We start from the raw sequence: 23479 nt of genomic DNA, 5'->3' as shown, positions 1-23479 counted from the left end.
GGTATTTTTATTGTTTTTTGCGCTTAATTTTCGATTTTTATTTTTTCTAGTGCATATCCATGCCACTTTTTTTGTGGTGTTGTATTGTTGTTTAGATTTATTCTTGCTCTTTCCTTCTATGTTTTGAGGGTCTTTGGAATTAGTTGGGGAAAGAGGAAAGTTAATGGAGCTCGGGGAGAGATGAATGAAACCCAACAGGTAATGTAAGACCTAGATGAAGCCCGGTGAATGAGTAAAGGAGAGTTGAAGGAAAGAATATGACAACCAGTTGGTTTGGTTGGGTCCACTGGGGTAAATGGAAAGTGGCAGGAAAGTGATGAGAAAGGTAATTAGGAAAGTTAAATTAAATGGAGTTGAGGAATCAGATGCCTTGGCTATGTTGGGAACTGTTGTTCTCAATGTTGTGCATGTTGTGCATGGATAAAGGGAGTTCTCATGTTGTGTGTGTGAATGCCATTATCTAACAAGGTCATTAGGGATCATTCTTATGGAATAATGATTTTTTATGAATGTGAATGGCATGAAAAGGTTCCTGATTTATGAGGAATCAAGTGGGCAGAGTAGCCTGGAAGATCTCTGACGTTAGTTTCAAGTGGATATGATTTTGATATTATGTGCTTATAACTATGCTTATGTTTATGCTATGACAAGTAATGTTGAGGGATGAATCAGAAAAATGAAAGTAGTGTGATCTACGGCATGCTTGGAGAAGCATTGATGGTGGAAAGAGCCATAGACCCACAACTTGGGTTGTGGATGCACGCATTAAGGCATGGAGAAGATAATAGAGGCAAGGTTTCTTGGTAGAGACAGTGCAGTCTCTGGATGTGCAATACTATTATTGTGTATATGTTGTACATGTGGTACTATGTCATGAGTATTGTGTAATCATTGTATCATGACATTTGTATTCGTTATATTGTACTATGTGTACATATATGTGTTGTGTTGTGCACGGGTGTAGGTGTATGTGTGGTGTTGTACACCAGGTGTAGGTGTATGTGTTGTGTTGTACATCGAGTGTAGGTACATGTGTGGTGTTGTACACTGGGTGTAGGTGTATATGTTGTGTTTTAAATTGTCTATGTGTATGTGTTGTGAAGGGGATTGGATCTCGGGTTCCCTATGGTTTTGGGTTGGAACAAATGCTCTGGAGCACTAAAACAACTTGCGTTGAGTTACTAGTTCTTGGAGCCGCAGGTTAGGACAAACGCTCTAGAGCCTTGTGGGTTGAGTTACTAATCCCTGGAGCCATGGGTCGAACAAATTCTCTGGAGCCCTGAGTTAGTTGTGGGTTGAGTTACTGGTTCCTAGAGCCTTCAATAACTTGGGATGAGACCAATCTTGAGTTATTGATATTGAGAGTAGAGGTTGTTTAGTCTCTAGATGCCCATGTTGTTGATATTGAGGATAAAGATGGTTTAGTCTCTGGATGCTCTTGTTGTTGATATTGAGGGAGGAGAAAGTATAACCTCTGGATTCCCTTATTGCTTTGAAGAGAAGAGAAGGAATTGGGTGTTTTCCAGGTTTAGCAACCAATTCAGTGTGTGTACGAAAAGGAAAAAGAACAAAGACACAAGCAAAGAACCATTTGAAATATAAGTATCAATATTTTATTTTAGTTTTTAACTATGCACATAGTTTATGATTCTAATTTATGATGGTTGCATTTTGAGCTAACTAGATGTGATATGTTTATACATGATGATTTGATCAAAGAGCTAATTTGACTTGTTGTGACAGGAAGTAACATAATTGTAGGTGTACCTTATTGACGAGCCATAAATGAGGTATGATTTAAATTTATTTCAATTCCTTTTAGTCTAATGTAAATTATATGCTTGGTACAGGAAAGCAGGGAAATACTCGATTTGAGTGGTTGAAATTGGCTACAAGAATTAGCAACAATAATAAAAAAGGAATTGGAATAGGAAATAATATGTTGGTAAAGAATTCATGACCAGGGCCATTATGGGACACTGGTACCCGATAGTGTCTATCGATTGCCATGAGCATGCTATGACCGGTATGATGGTTTTGAGGTAGGGATATGTGTTGTTTTTTGGACCTTCTAATGTGAGGAAACCTTGCTAAGGGATGGATCACTCGAGGGACTATGTAGCAAAGAAGGGGATGTCAGGGAACTTGGAAGGTGAGTGACTGCATGAAAGGGGGTGACTGGATTTCCCAAGGCACTGTGTACGAGAGAAGGGAAGGTCGGTGAATGAATTTGTTTTGGTCATTAGCATTGCCAACTAGAATCAGAAGAACATTGGAAGTGTGCCTCGAAACAATGAGCTAGTAGTCGTTCGCTGAGGGAACATGTAGCGCAAGGATAATAATGTAGGATATTGAATGCAGGTTTGACTTTGGCAATGGATTCTAGACTTCTTAGGAAGGAGGTGAATCCTGGCATTACTTTGAGGGTGGAGGTTTGAGCCTCTGGACTCCCTTGTTGTTGATGTGGGTATTATATCCTTTTATTTTTTGGTTAAAGATAATGTACATATGTATGTATGTGTATATTATTGTGAATATTGTATCAAGTTGTGTTATAAGGCTCTATTAAGTGGTATGTTTATTTGTTTTCAGCAGGATGTCATTGTAAATACTACATCGACCTATGTTATAAAGCTCCATAGGAAGTATGTTTTGTTTTCATTTTTTTGTTGGTCATGGGTATCATTTAACACCAAGAATGGTGTTCCCCTAAGGGGGGGGATTTGTAACAAACCCTGGTTAAAGTTTCATGTAATAAAGGATAATAAAGGCAAAATAAGACTGAGGTCATGGGACACGTATTCCAAACTGAATGTTGGGCAAGCACTATAGTGGGCATCACTTGTGGTTTATTATGGCTATGGAAATTAGCAAAGGAAAAGAGGCATTAATTGGCATTTAATTATGAGAAATAAAGAAAACTAGGAGAAAATGAAGGTGAAGAGACATAAATTTACATGCAAGGGAAAGTTGAGGGAAAATGAAGAAAAAAGAAACATCAATGATAAAAAGGCACCTGAGAATCAATTGACAATTTTTTACTATCTTTGGAGTAGGTGTAGCAAAGGAAAGAGAACAATCACTTGGAAAAGCAAGCAAAGGAAGGAAAGGGACAAGAAAAGGAAAGTAAACAAAAGAAAGGAGAAGGTTGCATCAAAAAATTCAGCAGGAAGATCTTGTAGGTAATAGGTTGCATGTGTGATTTCCTTGATGGGATGTGAATGCATGATACATGAATTTGTTTATTTGGTTCATTTGTTGTCAATGGCATGTGTTTTCCTGCAGTGACAGTGGTTTTAGCCTTGCCTTGCAATTTCCTAGATAGCCATGGTGTGATGGGATTCATTCTTGGTTGAGCTTTGGATTTGCCAAAAAAAGTTGGAACCGAGTGAGGTGGTCTCAAAAAAAATCCCAAGGGTTGGGGGTGGAGATGGTTTTCTCCGGGAATCCCTGGATAAGTGGGTGTAGACAAGAAAATTCCCCAAGGTATGGTGAATAAATTCTGAGGCATCCAAGATTGGTTTTCTTTTGCGATCTCGAGACCGGTTTAGGTGATATCACGATAGCTTAAGGGTGGAAGTGGTTTAACCTCTGAAGTCCTTGGTTGATTATGTTGTGATTTATCCCATCAGATCCCACATTCATGCTTGGAAAATGGCAAGGGGGTGATTAGCTTAAACAAATATTTGGTTCAACCCAATCTATAGTCGGGTGGTACGTGGAAGTCCCTGACTTGGTTGGCCTTTGCATAAGTTAATATGAGTTATTCTTATAATGTAATTAATGAGCACATGCACTTGTTATTATGGTGATTTTATGGAAGATTTGTCATGGTTTCTATTATTGCTATATGTTGGTTATATACATGGTTCTATGATGTCCTTTAGATATGACTCTTGTTCATGATTTGATAAGTATTTGAATGATTAATGGATGCATGGGCTAACAAGTGTTGTTGCAGTGACTTGAGGGGGAAAAGACCTTCTTGGTGATTCTCAGATGGAGTTTAGATATTTATGATCAGATATGCATTCATGACCTGTTGATTACAATTTTACCATATGTTTGACGAAATGTTTATTGTGTATAATCATGTCTATGTCAAGATCTTGTTCAAGTTTGAATGTTTGGGATTGTTGTCATCTTAACCATGGTTCTAGAAAGTTGCAGGTAGTTCTGGGCAATGGTTTGAAGGCTAGCATGAAAATGTGGCTTAGATCTCAAATCTGTCGGCACAGAACTAGAGGATTTAGGTCATAATCGCGTGGAAGCAAGCTTGTGTGTGCGATTGGGGCCTCATAACTACACCATTTCCTTGTTGTGCATGCAATTATGGTGTTAGGTCAGTGAAAAAGGATTCCGAATTAGGGATTGATCACCTGTGATGGTTGTTCAGCTCTTGAGTGATTTGTAGTACCTGTAGGATGTCAGTAAGCGTTCAATTTGTAGGCCCCACTTCCTTAATTGGAACTTGGTGATCAGGTCATGTCATAGTAGCACTCAACCTCACATTTAATCTGGGAGCTTGTAGAAGCAGGTAGATGTTAGGAGGGGGAATTACAAACCTAAAGTTATGATTTGGGAAGAGACTTTGGAACATATACATGATTAGAATGGTAGTAATATTAATAACAAGTCCCATTAGATGAGTTTGGAGGGGGGAATCAATCAGGCTCTTATGAAAAAGGAAATGATAAACTCAAGTTTATAAAAAATGAGTGGAATGGAAAAAGAAAGTAGTCAATCGAGTCAATAGCGAGATCAAAGGATTAATAATATGCAAGTACAAGATGAAAAAAAATTAGACAATTTAGTTATCGGACAAATGAAGCAACAAGATAGTCCCAAGTATCAAGATACAAGAATGCCTAATTTTTCCATCTATGCACTAAGAAATCGACTTAATCCAAATTTGGACAAAATAATAGAAGATATAAAATTTGATTATGATGTCAATTATTTGTAGAAGGATCAAAACACGATGATGCAATAAACCCCACAAGATCATGACTATATGTCAGTGCAATATGAACAGTAATAAGTTTCATCTTGTTATGTCCATCAAAGTATGTCCATGCTATATTATTAAGTGCATCATGATACCCCAACAAGGTGACCAATCATATCCCATCTATTTCGTCCATGCTCATCGTGATTTTCCAATGTTGCAAAAAATGAATATAGTTTTCCATCTAGGCTATGGATAACTAGGTCCAATATGATTTTCCAAAGAAGTATGAGTATTATGCCTGCCAATACTCTAGTTGTTTATAGTATTGATGTTCTATCATTAATGTCATTACACCAACAATGCAGCCACTTATAATGCCTCCAATACATAAATAACTTGGTTATAATTTAGTTCCAAAGGTTTTGGATATCGCAACAACTCCTCTCAAAGATTAACAAATTCATATACAACCTAATATTGGTCCACCAGTTCCAAGATATAGAGTTCCATGACTAGGTTAGGGTGATGTAAGAATGATTTATAAACCTTCCCAACAAGTCAATATATCTCTACCAGTGTATGTTGATCAACAATATGGTTACCAACATATTAAGGTTCCTCATAACATGTGCTATGAGGCACGTTTTCCACAAATATATCACACCCAAAATGCCTCAATATTGAATCCTTCATACCGAGGTTTAGTTCTTGTTAATCCTGATCTCCAATCCTCTCCAAATATGTTCTGAAAGGTGAAGGGGATCAGAGTTTCACAAGGATTTTAATACTGAAGGATATGTAGTTGGGACTATTATTAAAATAAATGCATGGGATATCAATGAAGTTATTACAACTTCATAGGGTTTTAATTTTAATATTTTTAATTTATACTTAACATACATCATAAGAAATGTTTGTCTATAGTTGATTTTAGTGAAAAGAAAGATTGTAGGACCTGTACAGATGGATGAAATCAAGGGAAGGTAGCTAGAGTTATTCTTAGTATTGTTGAGCCCACAATAGTGTCCTTATGAGATATAAATTCTACAATAATGATCAAATTTGTTAGATTTTGTGTAGAGAACTTGCAGTCATTTTGCAAGGAACATCAATGCTCAAGTGGACTGTAGTGATTGGATTTTGTTTCCTTTGTGTTGATTACATATACTACAACAAAGACTTCCATATGTGTGTGTATTTCTAGCTATCTATCAAGGAGATAAGGGAGAATTTATACTAAATAAACAAGATTAGAGGTTGGAGCATAGCAAAGTTATTTGTATTAGTGAGTTGTTGTTTCCATTAATCATTTCCTTATCAAATACTAAGTGATTATTATCAATTGCACATTCACTTATCATTCATTCATACACGAGATTAGAGGTTTGAACATAACAAAGTTATTTGTATTAGTGAATTGTTGTTTCCATTATTCACTTTTCTTGTCGAATACTAAATGATTATTATCATTTGCAAGTTCACTTATCGTTCATTCATACAATTTTGTTGATTTTTATATTTTAAGCCATATTCAACTTCATGTACACACATGCATAGAGTGTGATCATTTTTTTTCAGTTCATTAGTAAGGAGGATACATCAATGTGAAATGGTGTAATATAAGTGGTTAAATGTGACTAGTTTATGCAGTTTGTTAAAAGTTCAAATGTTTTAGAAGATATGCAATGCATATGGTCTAACTAGGTGGCCTTCATTGGTATTTAGAAAAGGGTGAGATGAATACATGGGTTCAACGAAGAATCACAAAGGTATTAGGATAGGTAATCTACCTAGTTAAGGTAATCCCAATGTAGGATAGGTAGATAAGTCCAACTTTAACTTTAATTTTAATAATCTATTTAACATATGCTACATTATGATGGAAATTTAAGTATGTATTGTAGGAGAACTGATACAGAAACATGACATAAAACAACAGTTTGAAAAAGGTAAACCCATGTTTAGAACAATGGAAACTTTAACAACAATTGTCACCCACAACTTGAATTGAACAAAACCTTTTTCTAAATAGATTGCAATCTTAAGAATAATTTTCACCAACAACTTGAATTTATGTATATTGATAGATTGTTTTAACATGGTCCTTCAATAGTATCTACATGTACCTTAAATTACCATTCTAGTATCAAAACAACTCCAACTAGAAACAATTAATTTTTTCTTCTTCTTTATTTTGATATTTTTAAGTTTTAAGACAATTCCAATCAACAATAATTAAGATTTGTTTTTTTTTTTTTTTTGAGTGGATAAAAATTATAGCTTCAATGTAAGTCCATGTGCATAGAGTGCCCACATACTCACCGTGATTTGGAAAGTCTATGTTGAATGCTTATGAACAATTAAAACTAAAGAGAAGACACCATTCCAGATAAATTGCATCTCTCTTATCCAAGGCTTGAGTTAAAAGAACAACTTGGAATGACATCTACTATCACGTGCACTAAAAAATGCCTAATTGAATGATTTTCCACAACATCACACCAAGCCAAATTGGGAAGACATTCCATAGACCCTGGGTTCATGGTTGTACAACATAAGGCATGTCCAAGTCGGATGTCCTCCACTTGAGATAGGGTGTTCATGATAAATGGTTCCCCTCCTATGTAAACCATTGTCCACATAATTACACGTCCACCTCTAAGGCTTGTTCCATTTCCTAATGTGTTTTGATCACTTCACACAAACTCAAGAACCTTGATAGGATTACCAAAGTATGTGAGTATTACCATACAGAGGGGACCCAACTTCAACTTATATGGCTTACCTAGAAAGGGTGTTCCATTTAAGCATAATAAAAGCACTTGGATTTCTTGATACATTTTTTACAAAGGGTCGTGTTACAATTTACAAAGACAAGCCACCAAATCTCTACCAGGCATATCGACAAGCGAACTATCTCAGCATGGTTATGGGTCACCCACAAACCCACTAATATGGGTCAACCACACAAAACTATTGCCAGTGAAGTCCATTTTCTAGGTTGCACACTATCAACATCACAATTAGCCCGCAAGCATTACAAGGTATCTCTATCCTTGGATCTTCATTCATCACCATTATGGGTCAACCACACAAAACCCTTACCATCGAAGTTCATTTGCTAGGTCGCACGCTATCAACATCACAGTTGGCCCGCAAGCATTACAGGGTATCTCTTTCCTTAGATATTTGTTCATTATGGTTATGAGTCATCTCCAAACCCTTGGTTATGGGTCAACCACGTAAAACCCTTTCCTTCAACAACACTTGGTTTTGGGTCATCCACAAACCCACAGTTTTGGGTCAATCACACAAATCTTATCACTTCATTTGCTCATATTCAACAAAGGCTTCTCAGGAGGGAACTTCAGGCAATGGGGACCATTGCTTCCTAAGGGGGAGGACTGATATGAATGGGAAGTGGCATGGCATTGACCCGCGGTATCCACCTATGGTATCTACCCATGGTATTATAACTCAAAAAAAGGTTATAAATAACAAGCCCCACTTTGTAAAATGACATATTGGTCCGCGCAATGTAGATGTAACAACAATCTCTCTCTAATTTAATGGGGTTTTATGGTGTATTCTCTCTTTTCATATTTTTGTTTTGCGATGTATTCAATTCATGCACTATTTCATCAATATTCTTGCACCAAGTTCTCTCTTCTTCTCTAAGCATTATTGGTTCTGGATCTTATCCACTGAGATATGGATCAAGATAGTTGACCACCCTTCGACCCTCTAGGGTCCCAAACCCTGTGAGATAGCGCACCAAAGCAGTCGAAGCATAAACCCCTCTATCTTGTAGTAGCCTTACGCTCTAAAATGATTAGTCCAAAGAAAATGCATAGGTTGGTGGCCTGTGCATACTCAACATTCTCCCTACCACCTTCCTAATCATCCATAACAAAACAAAAAAATTGTTGAAAACAAACTACCATCCAGGCTATAAACCCACTACCATGTCTCTCAAAAGTTCCAAGTGCCTAATGCCATTTGTCCATGACCTTCATCATGTGTCGACTTTAACATGTAGGACAGTCATATCCCCTCCCCCACATTGATGCCACCATGTTAATCCACCCCATAAGGGTACATTATTATTTATTCTAATAGTAAATTGATTTTAATAATTATATTTCATTTAATATTTTAACAACTATAAATAAATGATTTATTAATTATCATTTTCATCTATTATTTTGATGCCTCTCATCTAAATTAAAATTTGTCACATTTTAACCTAAATTTAAATAATATATCTTCCAATAACACATAAAGTACTTACACATAATTATTAATGAGTTTGAACTTGTAACTTGAATTTAAATCATATATTTCTTAATAACACATAAAATACTTATAACAACTATTAATAAGTTTGAACTTGAAACCCCATAGCTAATAAGTTTGAACTTAAACTTGAAATCTCATAGGATTTCAAAACTAGAATCGTATATCTCTTAATGGCATACAAGAAACCTCATAACATTTCAAAACTAGAATCGTATATCTCTTAATGGCATACAAAGTATTTGTAATAACTATTAGTAAGTTTGAACTTGTAACATCAGAGAAGTAGAAGAAACTTAAATTACCATTTAACCTACCTGCATAATCTTTTTATAAGTCATTATCATTTAACATTTCAAATGAAAAAATATAATAAGTTAACCAATTTAGTTATAAAATTGAGGAAAAATTTCAATCCAATAAAAAGTAATAAATTATTATTTTTATTAAAAGTTTTATTAACTATAATAAATAGAAAGATAGATATTCAAAATAAATTAGTTTATTCATATAAATTAAATGGTTGGTAAATGTTGATAGATATCTATTTATAATAAGCATCAAAACACTTACTTCATAATACATCTTACATTGCTAAAATTAAAAGAAATATAAGAACTAAAATTCTCCAACCTATGGTAGAGATGTTGTAATGTCTTCTTTAACATTTTGACTCGCTTAAAAAATAATAATAATAATAATAAGGTTGTTGGTACATACCGGGCCAGACCAACCCACAAGTATACTCACTTAAGAGCTCAAAATGTTCGAAGCCAATACAATAATAATCATAGGCATGAAGTCATTGCAACAATATTTATCAAGGCATTATATTTCATCAGGTTAGAAATTAAATAATAGTGCAATGAAATGAAAATATTGTAAACACAAAAAAAACATAAAACAAGAGAGACACAAATATATGTGGTTCACCCAATTTTGGCTACGTCCACGAAGAAACAATCAGTCCTTCCTATAATATTATCTAGAAAATTGAAGGGATACAACCTACAACACATGTAACTTCCTCTGCGCTCTCACATAGTCTCCTCTTTTTTTCACAAATAGAATAATTCATAGCCACAATACAATTCCATCATATAAACCAGGGGTTTCCTTCTAGGGAAAAAACCCTACATTAACATAACTTCTACCATCAAATCTTTCACCTAATGAATGGTCCAGATTGACTACGAAATTATAGTATTTTACAAGACAATTTTCTCTATAAAAAAATTTCAAGGGCGCTACCTCCAAACCCTCACTAAGGGGGCTCAAAAGCTTGTTTCTTCCCCCACCTGCAACACTAGTGGGGAGAAAACCCCCCCACACCCCCCGTCAAGGATTGGGATCCAAATGCGATTGAAACAAGACCTTTGAATCAAAAGGATAATTAGGCTCCATACCCAACACATCAAGGATTTGAACTTGAGTGGGGAAGATAATAATCATTATGCCCAAGTACCCAAGATAACCCCAACTGACAAAACACTTTTTTAATGACACATCTCACGTTGCTAAAGTTACAAAATTTGTAAAAACTAATTAAATTATACCTTTAGTTTAAATTATTATTATTAATGTTAATTATTATTAAAAAATTAATAAATAAGTTAAACATATATATAAATATAGAATAAGATTTTTAACATAGATATAACCCCCACTTTACCATGGAGATTCTTAATTTGGAAATAGGCTTTGTTACCATAGGCCAATATTATGGCTTATCAATATTACATGCCAAAAAAAACATAACTCACTACATATGACACTTATTTATACGAAATTTCTTTTAATTAATCAATTTAACTAAAAAGACAAAAATGGCTTGACTACTTTGGAGACAAATCTTAACCTTTGATTTGTATATACTACTATGAATATTCTAGAATATTCCCACCATCCACCTAATAATAATTGATAATTAAATTAAAAGTTTCTAAGCCCCATTCCAAAATAGACATGTAAACATAACTCACTACATATGAGAATTGTTTATATGAACTTTCTTTTAATTAATCAATTTAATTAAAAAGACAAAAATGACTTAACTACTTTGGACACAAATCTCAACCTTTGATTTGTATATACTACTATGAATATTCTAGAATATTCCCACCATCCACCTAATAATAATTGATAATTAAATTAATTTTTTCTAAGCCCTATTCCAAAATAGACATGTCTATTGACGCAATTATTGATAATTGCACCTAGAGGCGTTGTAAGTCTATGGAAGAGATTTTGTAATGTCCTGTCTTGCCTTGTTATGTAAACATTTTGACTAGGTCAAATTACATAAAAATTAAATAAATAAAAACATTATTAAATTAATAATTAAATAAAATTGAGATAAAATAATCAATTTATCATTACCAGTTTTTGGACTCCATGTTTTGACAATCCATGGTTCTCCCAATGGCATTCTTATGTAAGAAGAAATATATATATATATGATGATGATGATGATGATGATGATGATGTGATTATCATCCACTAAGACCAATGCGGTCTATCGACCTTAAGAAAATAAAAATCTAATTGTGATTCTTTAAGATATTATTTCTATGATAAAAAAGAAGGGAAAGAAGCGCTCCAATATCACTATAGGTGGGCTAACTTAAAATGTCAAGAAGATTGGAAGTATGGAAAATGTTAGGGAAATGAGAGTGGATGTGAGTAAGGGTCGAGCAATCTAAGAGGAAGTGTTTTTCATCTTCCACCCTCTTAGTATCGCAAAGGTGCGTATTCTTTTTTCCCGTGGAGTTTTGGTAGTAGTCCACTGTCTAGTTTCACTTCGAAGCTCATGAGGATTAATTCTTATCCTAGCGATGTTCATTTTTTTCTTAGTGTTGGTCAAAAGAGACAAATTCTGGTCAGCAAGGGTGGGGTCCATCACCTCCTTATAATATCTTAGCTTTCTTATATATATATATATATATATATATATATATATAACCAACCTAGATCCATTTTAACTCTGGATCTACCAAGCAGGGAACAAATCTCTTATGTGGAATCCTTATTCAAAAATAGACACGCATTGTGCAAAGAGGTGCTCTCGAGTCCAATATGGAAGAGATGTTGTGATGTCATGTTATGTAAACTTTTTTACTCACTCAAATTACATAGAAATAAAAATAAGAATAAACTAGCAATTGCACCAGATGTTGCAAAGGAAACGTCGTAAGGCAAAAGCATATGGAGAAAGAGCATAGATGAAGACAGATGTGATATGTTACAATTTGAGTGAGAGAAATATCAGGGTGTTAAAAGTAAAGTGAACACCTCTTTCACTATCCTATTTATTTGAGTTGCAATATGTCAGTTGAGGGAATGCTTAGCAATTTCAACACTGTACTTGAAGCCAGTCAATGTGTTTTTGCTTCACCTGATACCATATTTTTTATACCATATACATCCTCTCCCATGAATACTCCTACTAATTTCCTATTATTGCTTTCTCTTTACTGAATTTTCATACAAATGTACCAATTCAAATAACTAAGATGCCAAAGTGATATCATCGACTACCACTTGTTTTTGGGTCTACAATTCTCTTTAAGAGGCTTTGAGAATAACCAACAAACCAAAGTGACAACAACTTGTTTTGGCTTTCGATATTTCCTTCACCAACTTCAAGATTTCCAACTGACTTAACCTTAAACTTTAACAATCAATGTAGAGGGTAATATTCTATCTTCTCCTCCAGTGTACATTGTAGTTGTTGGTGAAATTATATGTGTAATAATTCCAACATTAAATTATCAATCCGGGACTCGTAAGCTTCGAGGGCCAAGCATAGTTAACGCAGGGTCAGAGCATCTAAACTAGCATATGAAATCAATTTATTATCTAAGTACGGAATTGTTATTTATAGTTTGAAACTAATAAATTGAGGAAAACATGTTCAAACAAATAATAAATATTAATCACTGTGCAAACTAACTCTAATTAATCATAAACCAAGCAATATAAATTACTATTGAAATTCCTATTTTAGTCAATCCATTATGTACTCAGAAATAATTTTCACTCAAACTATTCCTAACAACCATTGCAATCCTCTCAATGCAACAAGACTGTAAAGAGGTACAAAACAATTTTCAATCATGAAATCAAATCATTCTCACACTGTAACTGAATCAACTTTCAAACTTCTATGTTATGCTCGAATTCCAAATCCTTCTATGGTATCTTAAGAATCTATTCACCCTTCACATTAATTTGAAACTAATATTTAAACTAATTCTCTTATGCTAACATGCCGAGCAAACTCGTTCTCAGAAAGGATTCACACTGCTGATTAAGTAGAACTCACACTGCTAAAGAATGAAATTCTCACTCTCAAACAACCTAGGTAACTTTGTTCTGATCCTAAAATGCTACTGCTTCGAAAGATGAAATCACTACTGCTGGATTCAAATTTTAACTAAGGGGTCGGCTTCCACTATACTGTCCTATGACTCTAAAACTGCAAATGCTCAAAAGACAATTCATGCACACAGAAGCAACTTTCAAATCTTGAATGTAATCTCAGAGGAATTATGAAACTAATCAATATGTATGCTATTTATAAATGTAAATACACCCTTTTTCATTCGCACACAATAATTGAATGTATCTATGGATTCACACTTCACACATTCAATCAAATCCACTGCTGGCTAACAAAAGCACACGGAGAAACTCTTACTACAATTCACGAATTGATGACATGCATGCACGGAATTGTTCAAATAATTTTCTGTGTATAGATGTTTCATTGATACTTAAAACAACACAACGTTTTTATAAGAGATAGAGCACTGCTCTGTGGAAGAATTCAGGCACACAATGCAATGAATAGAGTGTAGTTTCAAAACCAAATCAACACAATATCAGAAAGGATTATAAACACACTAAGATCAATTCAAAATCTATGTAATCACACTAAAATTCTAATCAATCCATGCGTTGCTAGAACAAAAGTGAACATAGTAATATAGTTGATCTACCTATGAATTACAAAGAGCTCAATCCCAGATTGTGGTGGGCCCTTGCCACACCTGGGTAAGCCTAGGAAACTTGCAGTAAAAAGGAAATCTAATGCATTCGAATTAAAAACTCACTGTGACTGTACTCGCAATAATCTGAATTAACACATGCCCATGTTAAATCACTGGAACAAAGGTCTTTGATTAAAATAAAAAGGATCTACAGCAGCTCAAAGCTTTGCGTTCAACAACTGATAATTCCCATCTCCCCTAACTTATTCCTGTGCTGGCCTTTATAGGCAATATCGTTATACATAAAATAGTAATGAATTCATTTACATGGTAAACTCAGAAAACTAAAACTAATCTTAGAATTCGCAATCTGATTGCGAGAACATTCTTGCTTTTCATGGCATAACTACTTTAAACCAAGCACTAACATTAGCATGGTCCCAATCTCAGCAATGAAACCAACTCCTCGTTGAGCATAAGAGTTTTATCCAAACCGTAGTTGTGGCATAAAAATAGGCAGATCTGAATTTGATTGTTAAGTACAAATCTAGATATTTTATATAAATTGGCCTCAAAGAACTCCAGATATATTCCAAACCGTAAGGAAATTTAGAAAATTGTTTCAAGGTTAGTAAATTGGCTATATTGGGACCAAAACCCATGTACCATATTTTATTCATTTGCCTTCACTTGCACGTAAATTGAGGTGGAAGTTGGCAGTTTGAAACTTATCACAGATTTGGCAAAATTTGTGAATTTCCTTCTAGAGACCCACATGAGTGACCTGGGTGCAAGCTAAGTTATGGACAGGTATTAAAACATTATTTTTGATAATAAACTCTCTTGGTTTCTTAGGAAGCATGCCGAAAGTGTCAAAGCCCCAAATTGGTCATTTTCGTACTCTACTGGCTTGTAAAGAAACTCGGCGATGGAACCTTGTGAAAAGATAAGCTTAGCAAAACCATCATTAGTAAATCATGGCATAATCATCTTTAGTCATAGAAAATATAAGAAAACTAATGATATTCAACCACAAGACATAAAATGTGATTTGGCGGCAAGTTGATGGAATTAGGGTACGGAACGGGTTAAAGACCTAGGGTTTTAGGGTATGAATGGTGATATTGCATGATGAAAACATGGGCATTTTCGAGGCCCATCATCCCCCCATGCCTGAGGTTTTTCATGTCCTCATGCAAACAAATACTTTTCTCATATATAGGTTCTTATGGCATCATGGCTTTGGGCAGGGTTAGTTCTTGTGGAGTAATGTTGTGTGAAGATTTGGGGTGTTGGTTCTTGTGGAGAAACACCATACTTATTTGACTGCCATAGATTTAATTGTGAGAGCGATACAAATTGAGGATAAGCAATAGATATGGTAGGAGGCGATGATGAATGAGATGATAGGTGACAATGGAAATGGTGGATGAGATGAGGTGGTGATGGTGATAGTGGATGAGGTGAGGTGGTTGCATACGCTACTCTTGTGAGGCCAATGCTTATGGATTTTTTCCTTTACGAAGGGCAGCAATGACTTCATCCTCTATTGGATACATTCAATTGACAATATGTGTGAATGTAGGAGGGGAAGACACTATAGTTACTGCTTTTCTTTTACATGAACCAATATACTTTTCTTTTCATGATTATGACCTAATTAGAGTAGCATGCATTTTATTATGAATGAGGAATTTGCAAATGAAAGGTATATGGAGAATGGAATACATGGTGGTTAATCATCAAAGCTTCCTTAAATCTCTAATGAATTAAAGAATCTTAAGCCAACTTTACCTCAGGTTACCTTTACTTTTGATGTACTTGTTGTTGTAAGATGAAGTGGAAGATGAACCGAAACATGACTGAAAGTTGGAGTTGGAATGACTGCTGCTGATGTGTATATGGATCTGCTGAAGAAGGATGAACTGGAAATAGTAAAGGAGGCTGAAAAATGAAGGTCCCCTTCTCCCCCATGCCTGAGGAGTTGTATGTCCCCAAACAAAGAAGGAAGATGATTGTTGCAAATGATGATCAAGCTGCTATATGGCAACCTTTATTGAAACAAGATGACTACTACAGGAAAAGGAAATGTTGCTACAAATGTCCACACTGCTGCAAATCTATACTGAGATCACAAAACCATATAGTCTTCAACCGCTACACACCATGTGCAATCCTGCTTATGTGAATAAATGGTGTCGATGTCAAACATAAGCAAGAATCATTGGATTACCGACCATTGAGGAAGTCGTTAACCAATGTGAGATATCCCACCTTTGATGTCAATGGGAATCAAGGCACTAGGTACATTCTACTAGCCATGAATAGATTTGTCGAAGTCGAATGGATTATAGAATTCATCCACTAAGAAACATTAATGTATTTCCTTAGTAGATGACAAGGATACCTGCCATTAAGGCATGTAGGCTCCCAGGTACCTTATCTAACCCTAACCCTAATCCCAGATAATGTGCTAATGTCGATGGATAAGGTTTGTTGGCAGGTGGGTCTTAAGGAATCCCACATCAACCAACATGAGTACAAGACATAATGAAATACATGATTTGAAGAACTCATACAAATTTACAAACTTTATTGGGAACCTTGCCTGCCAGTTACCTAGTTTTCAAGCAAAGTCCCTGTCCAGTTGCGCCAGACAATTTGGTTTTCACAAAAGGACTTATTTTTCTCTTTACTATTTTCATTTATTTATTTACTAACTTTCCTAATATACTGGAGAAAATATTTCCTCCTTCAAGTGAAAGAGAACTTCCAATGAAGCCATGTGCGGATCAAGTACAAGGATACATTCATGCTCAGATTTAACATATAAACTTTACAGTGTATGTGAGCATGTGAAACTAGCAGCTGCAAATTATATGATGCTAAGAGAGTGTGAAGAAGAGAATGATGCCTTGTTGGATTACTGGTTTGGAACCACTGCTCGATGTAATCATAGTGGTCTTGGTTCATTTCTTCATTTGGACAATGTTGCATGTCCTCTTCTTTGGCCTCTTTAATCTCTAGTTTTTGGGGCTTCTCTCCAATAGATGTTGTCCATAAGTCCTCAGCTTCCTCTAAAGATTGGAAAATGTGATTATTAGAGGATTCTAGCCCTTCATGTGGTTGTGGCTCATGGAAATCAAGTTCTTCGATCACTTCTGAAGAGGTAGAAAGGTTCTTGACTGCTGTCAATATCTGCTCTTCCTAAGAGGCAGAGACCCCAGCTGCTGCTAGGATTTGAGATAACTTCTTCAAATTCTTAGTCATCCTTGAATCATGCTTGCTAGTTTAGAAATCCATGTCTCCACACACAGATTAGTACCTGGGGGTTCTTACAGCACCCCAAGAATGTTTTGTCATTTAAGAGCTTGAATTTTTTAATCTAAATGAATAAAAATGGATTGCAATAAAACTCACCAAACTTGAACTCCTCGCTTACTTGGATAGCTAGAATTTGGAGCAACCCAAACAAAAGTGGATGCGTCGCTCTTCACTCACGTCTTACTGTCATCTCCGCCCACTGAGTGCCCTGTAACTAAGAACACACAAACTTGTGAAAGAAACTATGCTCTGATCCCTTTAGCACCTCCCAGGCAACGGCACCAAAAAATGTTGGTGAATTTATATGTGTAATAATTCCAACATTAAATTATCAATCCAAGACTCGTAAGCTTCGAGGGCCAAGCGCAGTTAACGCAAGATGAGAGCATATAAACTAGGATATGAAATCAATTTACTGTCTAAGTACGGAATTATTATTTATAGTTTGAAACTAATAAATTAAGGAAAGCATGTTCAAACAAATAATAAATATTAATCATTGTGCAAACTAAATCTAATTAATCATAAACCAAGCAATATAAATTACTATTGAAAATCCTATTTTGGTCAATCCATTATGTACTCAGAAATAATTTGCACTCAAACTATTCCTGACAACCACAGCAACCCTTTCAATGCAATAAGACTGTAAATAGGTACAAAACAATTTTCAATCATGAAATCAAATCATTCTCACACTGTAACTAGATCAACTTTCAAACTTCTATGTTATGCTCGAATTCCAAATCCTTCTATGGTATCTTAAGAATATATTTACCCTTCACATTAATTTGAAACTAATATTTAAACTAATTCTCTTATGCTAACATGCCGAGCAAACTCGTTCTCATAAAGGATTCGCACTACTGATTAAGTAGAACTCGCACTGCTAAAGAATGAAATTCTCTCTCAAACAACCTAGGTAACTCTGTTCTAATCCTAAAAGACTATTGCTTCGAAAGATGAAATCACTATTGCTGGATTCAAATTTTAACTAAGGGGTCGGCTTCCACTATACTATCCTATGATTCTAAAACTGCAAATGCTCAAAAGACAATTCATGCACACAGAAGCAACTTTCAAATCTTGAATTTAATCGTAGAGGAATTATGAAACTAATCAATATGTATGCTATTTGTAAATGTAAATACACCCTTTTTCATTCGCACACAATAACTGAATGTATCTATGGATTCACACTTCACACATTCAATGAAATCCACTGCTGGCTAACGAAAGCACACAGAGAAACTCTTACTAAAATTCACGAATTGATGACATGCATGCACATAATTGTTTGAATAATGTTTTTTGTATAGATGTTTCATTGATACTTAAAACAACACAATGTTTTTATAAGAGACGGAGCACTGCTCTGTGGAAGAATTCGGGCACACAATGTAATGAATAGAGTGTAGTTTCAAAACTAATTCGGATTATAAACGCACTAAGATCAATTCAAAATATATGTAATCGCACTAAAATTCTAATCAATCCATGCATTGTTGGAACAAAAGTGAACACGGTAATATAGTTGATCTACTTATGAATTACAAAGAGCTCAATCCCAGATTGTGGTGGGCCCTTGCCACACCTGGGTAAGCCTAGGAAACTTGCAGTAAAAAGGAAATCTAACGCATTTGAATTAAAAACTCATTGTGATTGTACTCGCAATAATTTGAATTAACACATGCCCATATTAAATCACTGGAATAGAGGTCTTTGATTAAAATAAAAAGGATCTACAGCAACTCAAAGCTTTGCGTTCAACAACTGATAATTCCTATCTCTCCTAAATTATTCCTATGTTGGCTTTTATAAGCAATATCATTATACATAAAATACTAATGAATTCATTTACATGATAAACTCAGAAAACTAAAACTAATCTTAGAATTCGCAATCTGATTGCGAGAACATTCTTGATTTTCATGGCGTAACTACTTTAAACCAAGCACAGGTCCCTATCTCAGCAATGAAACCAGCTCCTCGTTTAGCATAAGAGTTTTATCCAAACCGTAGTTCTGGCATAAAAATAGGCAGATCCGAATTTGATTGTTAAGTACAAATCTGGATATTTTATATAAATTGGCGTTAGAGAACTCTGTATATCTTCCAAACTGTAAGGAAATTTATAAAACTGTTTCAGGGTTGATAAATTGGCTATACTGGGACCAAAACCCATGTGCCATATTTTCTTCATTTGCCTTCATGTGCATGTAAATCGAAGCGGAAGGTTGCAGTTTGAAACTTATTGCAAATTTGGGCAAATTTGTGAATTTCCTTCTAGAGACCCACATGAGTGACCTGGGTGAAATCCAGGTTATGGAAAGGTATTAAAACATTATTTTTTATAATAACCTCTCTTGGTTTCTATGGAAGCATGACGAAAGTGTCAAGGCCCCTAATTGGTCGTTTTTGTACTCTACTGGCTTGTAAAGAAACTAGGCGATGGAACCTTGTGAAAAGATGAGCTTAGCGAAACTGTCATTAGTAAATCATGGCATAATCATCTTTAATCATAGAAAATCTAAGAAAACTAATGACAATCAACCACAAGACATAAAATATTATTTGGCGGCAAGTTGATGGAATTAGGGTACGAAACGGGTTAAAGACCTAGGGTTTTAGGGTATAAATGGTAATATTGCATGATGAAAACATGGGCATTTTCGAGGCCTATCATTAGTGTTGGATCACAACTTGTACCTATTTTATATTCACATAATATACCTATTATATATCCTTTTTCTAGCTCCAAATGTGTAAATGTGTATGTCGTTGAACATTATCAACAAATCCTTTAACACTACTCTTTCAATCTTTCTCTTCACTTTAATTCTTGTGCATTGAATTTCTTACCCCTATTTTATTTAACCATTGTTTGGTTTACCTTAGTTTAATAATATCACATAGATAATAAGTGCGGTATCTAAGAACATCACTTTGGGAAGGCCCTACCTGCGAGGAGAATATGGAGAATATGGAGGTTGATTACTTGTACAGGCATTTGGAAACAAGTGGTTAAACAAAACCACCTATCAATAGAGGATTGAATCAGGCATAGGAATATACCTACTACAAATGCTTCTATTATCTAAAGAGCTTTAGTTTCATCTAAAGGAATTTTGTTCTAGTTTATACCCTTCTAGGGAACTGGCTAGCCTAGCAATTTGGAAATATATGGTTGGTGAATGTAGGTATGGATCCTTGATTCATATTTAGAATTTCTTATAATCTAACTTAAAGATATATAAAAACTTTTCTCTATATACATTTTCTTAATTAAAATTGTGTATATATTTTATAACTTAATTTTAAAAACTCATTAAAAACAATTTCAAATACCAGAATTTTTCTTTATCTTTTATACAACACTTGTCACTCTATTGAGAGCTTGAGGTAAAGCCTTGGAGGATTTTCAAATAAAAAGTTTGACAACTCTAAAACATGCTTGCTTTTGTTTGTTCAATTAATTTTTGTGTAGTCTTGATCTTTCCAAAAAAGCAGGAGAAATGTAAAACTGAATGAGTCAAGCAATCCTTACAATACCATCCAGCGTTGAAGCTTTATAGACCTATAGTCATCTAGCACAATTCTGTACCAATAAAATCAGGTATGTATCTCTGGTACCAACTCATTTTGAAAGACCAATAACATCTATTCAAAATCATACATCATTAGGTTGTGATAAGAGGAACACAGTCTTGGACTATGCCAGCTCCTCCCATAAGTCTTGACCCTGCAACATTCAAAAGCCTCCACACATGTATGTCTTCCATTTAAAACCTCTAAGCATTATTGTTGTTACATATATTTTGTTATTGCAAATTCTTCGTCTGAGGTGCATTGTTACAATTCCTAATTTTTTTTAGGAGAACGGACAACATTTGTTTTCTTTTTTTTTAGGAGAAAGGAGAGTATGAATGTAGAATGAAATCCTTTGCATAAGGATATTCCACTGTAGTAGTAAGACATGCAAATATTATGAACATCACATAAATAACAACCATAACAACAATCCAAAAAAGACCCACAAGGCACGACATTGAAACTACATGCAATGTTAGTAAGGGAGGGAGAAATCACATCAGCCTTGGACCCCATAGAATCTGGTGGGATCAATCATATAACAGTTAATGGTGATCCTCTATGTTTTTCTTCCCCTATAGACCATTCAGCATGGCATGCATTATAACTCTTGACATTTATCCATTAGTTGGGTTGTGGTTCAACAGTAAAGCAATGTGAGCTTTTATCTTAACTAGCCCAAGTTCAATTCCCGGTGTTTCAGTGCATGCAACTCTCTCCTCTGCCTAGGGATTCCTAGAGTGGCACGTCCCAGGAGTTTCATGCTTGCTCTGGCCAAATATTGGGTGGTTCTTGGTGAAAGAATAAAAACTAATGACATTTATCCATCTATGCTCATCATATTTCATCTCCAAAGATATGAAAATCTTGTATGTGAAAGCTTCCTTCACTTGTCAAGTTACAAACTATAAACTGGTATATGTCAGTGACATAATAAACTGGTATATTAAATTAAAAAAATACTATAAAGAAGGATGAGATTTATATCAAATTTCTAAACAAAATTAGCTAATTTATTCCAAGAGACCTCAACCCGGGGATTAAGAGAAAAAAAAATCTTAAAGAAGAATAGTTTGTATGAAATGTTCAATGTCCATCATATATTTGATTAAACAATATATCCATAGATCTTCTCCATCACATTTTATCCATAGATACAAAACAATGGGATACATTGAAACTGTACATGTGTCTGAGAGGTATTACCACTGATAATATAATGCATCAGATTTGGAATTTGATGCATCTTCTTGTTATTTATTTATTTGCAAAGAATCTTGATTGAGAATGGGAAAACTGGTGTTAAATCTGCATGGTCCCTAGTTAAAGAGTCTGAAAATGAACTAGGAAGAAAGGAGTTGTACATGGAAGTGGGATTAATCTGTGGGATGAAAACTTTGTGAATGGATAGAGTTGTGTGGGGTTTTTGTAAAATAAAATATAAATATTTATTATCCAATAGCCCCATTCTTTCCTTGCTTTCGTGTCTTGAGAAAGAATTTCTAAATCCAAGCAAATACTGGCTAAAATTGGAATTGGCTAAATCTTGCATAGGAAATACTGAATCATAAGTTGCAAAAACAGGTTGGTTTTGTTGTCCCAAAGGTAATTTTCCTCTCCCAACAACCATTATTGCAGGATCAATAAATTCAACATCGTTTGAGCTGTTATTTTGAAGTGTTTGATGCAATAAAATGTATGGATTTGAATATGTATTTTGAAATGTTGCATAGGCATCATGATCTTGAGTTCCATTGGAGAAAACTTCAGAAATCCAAAAGACAGTCAAAGTTAACTCAACATAATATATACACATGAATTTTGAAGGAATTTAAGGTCTAAACCCTCAAATATGTTTTGAGTCCAATAAGCCCAAGGCGAGGAAAGAAAACCTGTAGGAATTTACAGGGTAAGTTCCTCAGACATAACATCAAAGGACACTTCTCACAAACATATCACATATCAATACACCAGTATTCTTGACGTGGTTAAAACCCTCAAAGAGGGAAACAGTCCACGACCTTGTTAGGATATTCCGACACATAGGAAATAGTTAAGTATAACTTGGTCTAGTATAGAGTTAGGTAAAGTGTGTTTCTTTACTATGTACATTTTGTAACTTACAATCCGACGGTCACGATATGTAGTGATCCGATGGTTCATTCTCTCCTTGGTATTACCGACACTTGATCCGTGGCTTAACACCCGATTGGTCCATGATCTCTATTTAAAGAGCATGGAGGGTAATTTGTAGGTTAACCGTCCATGAGAGAAGCTTATGTAAATTTTAATTATTTTATTAATAAATTGCCTGAAGTGGCCGTGT

This window comes from Pinus tabuliformis, chromosome 7 (genome assembly GCF_031772625.1).
Source record: "Pinus tabuliformis cultivar Carrire ecotype Pingquan chromosome 7, CPIR1, whole genome shotgun sequence".
Lineage (NCBI taxonomy): Eukaryota > Viridiplantae > Streptophyta > Pinopsida > Pinales > Pinaceae > Pinus > Pinus tabuliformis.
The sequence above is the reverse complement of the archived record's forward strand: the minus strand, read 5'-3'. Positions refer to the sequence as shown.